Source organism: Penaeus monodon, chromosome 3 (genome assembly GCF_015228065.2).
Source record: "Penaeus monodon isolate SGIC_2016 chromosome 3, NSTDA_Pmon_1, whole genome shotgun sequence".
NCBI lineage: Eukaryota > Metazoa > Arthropoda > Malacostraca > Decapoda > Penaeidae > Penaeus > Penaeus monodon.
Window position 1 is genome coordinate 34,789,346 of NC_051388.1, and position 4,825 is coordinate 34,794,170.

Below are 4,825 nucleotides of genomic sequence, written 5' to 3' on the forward strand. Positions count from 1 at the left end.
CGTCGGCAGGCTGCCTGCGCTCGTCCTCCCCTGTTGAGACAGACCATTCAAGACTGCTATTTTTTCAGCTCTTTAAAATTCTAGACTTTCCAGTTTTCGATTTTCTAACCATTGGCCTTTCTTCCATGCTTCCTTATTTCCCCTTTGTTACCTTTTACCAAGTCTAAGGACTCCTTACGAACAAGTTTGCTTGCAGCGGAATAATTTCTGTGATCGGCCTTGCATAAAGGATTGATGCAAATGAAATGCAAACAAATAGTAGTCAAAATCAAATAGACTCCTAAACTTACATCCCAGTCTTTAAATCTGACACTTGTTACGCATCTCTGCAACAGTGCTGAATATTCAATCGAGGCGAGGTCCGGAGGCCTACAGGTGAATGGCCGCCAGCTCTTGCTCGAGGCTCACAGGCGCGCCGCAGACCTCGGTCGGGCCCCGCATTGCGTGCCGTCCTTTGCCCTTGCTGTCGAGCGCCTCATCATGGGACGTGGAACAAAGGTGTTCGGGAACCAATATGTGTCTCAAAGTAATACTTCTGCCCTCCGGTAATCCCCAGGCTTATTGATCTACGCGGCTAAATGGGGTGAAGAACCGCTAAAGTTTATGGCATTCCTGCTGTCTTTTCCACGAACGCTGCGACGCTGCACGGGTCGCAGAGTTTAATGGCCGCCCTTCGAAATGACACGGCCAGGAATGTAATAAGGAGGACCTCGGCCCTTCGCCCGGCCCTCCCGCGCCCCCGGTCGTCTCGCTATGTCTGATGCCTTTCGGCTCCCATGCTTCCTTCCCTACCCCCCACCCTGCCCCCCTCACTCTCTTCCACCCCTTCTTCCCCCCTCTCTCTCTCCTTCCCTATTTCTTCCTCTTCCCCACGCTCTCTCTCTCCCTTCCTCCCCCCTTCTCTCTCTCTCTCTCTCACCCCCCCTCTCTCTCTCGCTTTTTCAATTTATCTTTCTCTTCCTCCATGCTCTCTCTCACTCACTCTCTCTTTATCTCTCTCTCTCTCTCTTTATCTCTCTCTCCTCTCCTTCTCTCTTTATCTCTCTCTCCTTTCTCTCTCCCTCTCTCTCTCTCTCCTTCTCTCTCCCCCTTCCTCTCTCTCTATCCCTTTTTTTTCCCTTTCTCCCCCTTTCTCTCTCTCTCTCTCCTCTTTTCCCTCTCTCGCTCTCCCCCTTTATCTTCCCCCCTCTCTCTCTAGCTGTTTCATTTTCCTTCCCACTTCAAGGTTCCTAGCTCCCTACACCCGATGTCCATCCCTCTCTCTTTCCCCTTTTGTTAATATCTTCTCTGATCTCTCGTCGCTTATTCCCCTTCCTCGCTCCCCCTTTTTTACCTCTTGCTAACCTTATCGATAATTAGCCTGTTTTGCCCCTCGGTGCTTTAAATAAAGTTCCCGCTCCCGCTTGCACCCTGCCTCGCCCTTGCCATCGCTTCCATCCGCCCGTCTCTCGTTGTGTTATGATTCCCTGAACTTTTGTTCAACGTATCATAAATTCTCCCGTAAAAATCGTTGCCCTTTGTCTGCCACATAATAAAGTTGGGCATGAGGTCCCTGCATAAAGGTAGCGTCATGAATGCCGTTCAAAGCGCGGATTATATTTAGATCGATAATAAGGTCGCCATTAATGAAAAGACGCGGTACTTTACACTTCGATGATAACATTAGGGGACCCACACGCTCCGTGCAACAGAGAGAGAGGAGGGGGGGGCAGAGGAGAGAGAGAGAAGAGAGAGAGAGAAAGAAAGAGAAAGAGAGAGAGAAAGAGAGAGAGAGAGAGAGAGAGAGAGAGAGAGAGAGAGAGAGAGAGAGAGAGAGAGAGAGAGAGAGAGGGGGGGAAGAGAGAAAGAAAGAACGCGGTACTTTACACTTCGATGATAACATTAGGCGACCCACACGCTCCGTGCAACAGAAAGAGAGAGAGGGGGGGGAGGGGGGCAGAGGAGAGAGAGAGAGAGAAGGAGAGAGAGAGAGAGAAGAGAGAGAGAGAGAAGAAAGACGAGAGGAGAGAAAGAGAGAGAGAGAGAGAGAGAAGAGAGAGAGAAGAGAGAGGAGAGAGAAGAGATGAGAGAGAGAGAGAGAGAGAGAGAGAGAGAGAGAGAGAGAGAGAGAGAGAGAGGAGTAGCGAGTGAAATGCTAAGGGGTCATTCAAGCGTGCAAATAGTACTCTTTCCCCAAGGTAACAATGATGAGCTTAACCCCCTCCTCCCAGCGTACGGACTGCTCACTCATGAGAAAGATGAAAAAACATTCGCAAAGTAAATTGCAATATTATATGTCCAGCAAAGGAGATTTCAAGCGCACATAATCTTGCGCAAAGGAACAAGGGGTTTTCTAATTACTGTTGTGCGCAGCTGAAAATGCGCAGGCCGAAAAAAAGGCAGAGGAAACGCCACTCAGGCCCAAGATAGAGAAACTTGTTTTGTGTTCCTATTTCATAATATCTTTTCATATTGTGAGGCGGTGGTAAACGACTTAGGAAATTTCAAAGACGTCAAATATCTTAAGGTAATAGTGATTATATTGGTTATGCTCGTGTAAGCTGACACTCCTTCAGTAAAAACCCGTAACTTTGAGTTATTTTATATTTCATCAATTTCAACGCCTTATTTTTACTAGAATATATTATTTTGTTTTATTAGGCATGGCCTTAGTTTTATGGTAGTTTACTTAGATTTCATGGTAGTCCTTTTGTTGGGTTTAATGGGGTTTATTGCTCTGTGTTTAACTTTAACGTAAATATTGTTTAGCCTAAATTAGATAAAGAAAAAGGACTTACGTTATTACTACAGTTAACAAATTAATTTAGTTTAGTCCTTTATTTACCACCCTGGCTAACTAAACAGGCGTGGGCAAGCTGTGGTACATTTGATGGATGGTTATAACATATAATGGTATTACATTTCAATTTTAGGCTATAACATTATTATGAAAAGTACTATATCAATTAAGGAAAGGAACAATTACATAGTCGTTTATCTACTCACATCTGCCATGCTGGGGTACAGCTTGGGCGTGGAAAGGCATTGCTATATTTGATATGCTGTCATGTGATGCTACATTCCAAATTTAGGATACAACATAAGTATATCTTCTAAGACATCAGAGGATATGAAATAGTTACATAGTTCTCCGTACATCATGTTAGGTGGTCTGAAAGGCTGTAACACATGGCACTCTGAGATATAATGTACAAGTGTTCGCTTATATTCTTCATTACACATTTACACTTAGTTTCTTCGACATTACAAACTGTACTGACCTGCCAAACAATCTATACCCAAGCCTGATTCTTGCGGTCACAATATCACACTGTCTTGTTCTTGTTTTATATAAACCATAGGTGAATGAATCTTGCCTGAACCGGTCATAGTGCTTTATGCTACAACTTTCAGGGCGTTGAGAATTAATCAACTCAGTCAAGTCCTCTTTGAAGGAAGCTTTAATGCTGTATAATATCCTAGAAATAGGTACCCCAATATCTATATCCACACTTTGCTTGTCACACGCTGACTTTGCCAGGCGATCAGCATGATCATGCCTAGGGATTCCAACATGCCATGGAATCCACACAAAACGTATATCATGGCCTCGTTCTTTTGCACGATACACGTTTATCCTGATGTCATTTGCGATATTAACTGCACCTTTGTCTAGAGTGTTCAGAGCCTGGAGAGCACTCTGTGAATCACAGAATATTACCCCCGAGCCATGATTCAATAGAAATTCGGTGGCCATGAGGCATTGCTTAGTTCCCACTCGGTTATTTCGGCAAAGTCGAAGGGGTCAATAGCAGCACAGGCTACTGCTATATTAAAGTTCCTATCTATTTTCGACTTGCCGAGTTGATCTTTTATCCCTTGTGGGAGTGAGTTTAGCTGAGAATTCCCGGCCCACTGCTCTTGCAGCATATTAGCCTGCTCTTGTGGACTGTGGAACTGCAGTGTTGTGAGAGCTTTACCTGTCATCCTATTAATTTTTCCCCCACATGTCAGCCACAGAAGTTACCTTGCAGAAATTGTTCCCAGTGTTTACTACGAATTTTTAATCCCCTGAATTCCTTGTTGGCTTTAAGAAACTGCAGAAGATTGTCTGTTGTCTTACTATCTTTATAACAATTGGCAAGCTCCTGGACCCGTTTATGTTCCTTGCCCAGAATAGGGTCATTGATCCACCCCGGTGCATGGGAGGCCTGGGGCCTCTTTTTCTTCGAGAGTTTTCGTGAACAGACCCATGTGTTATAGTAGTCAGTGAAACTTTGATGAAATCCTGAGAGAATTTTTCAACAGTTGTTATTTCATAGGTGTTATACCAGTCATAGACCCGTGCCTTGAAGTGATGCTCCAGGCCCGGTGGGATAATTATTTTGAGCCAAGGTGATTTAGGGGCTGAGTCGCTGTCTACAGTATAGTCTGTAGCAAAGTGGTCACTAACTAACTCTCGTACCAGTGAAGTACAGACATTACCATGAACTAAATTTTTGCCAAATACGTAATCTAACCTGCCACCTCCCAAATGAGTCTCTGCTTCTGTGTCATGTACTGTCAGTGATCTACTATTGATGAAATGCTTGAATTCTTCCCCATTACTATTACGCTGGTTGTCTCCAAAGTGTGGATGCCTTGCATTGAAGTCGCCCATGCATAACGTGCCTTGGTTGTGAAAATTGGGGAGAGAACTAGACAGAAATTTAGAGTATCTGGCATATACATTATACAGTGAAAAATGCCAGAGCAGTCGGAATTTAAATGATGAAATTGAACATCAGGTTCTGGCAGTTTATACATTTATAGTCAGGTGTATTCACATATGATCCCAGCAGGTACT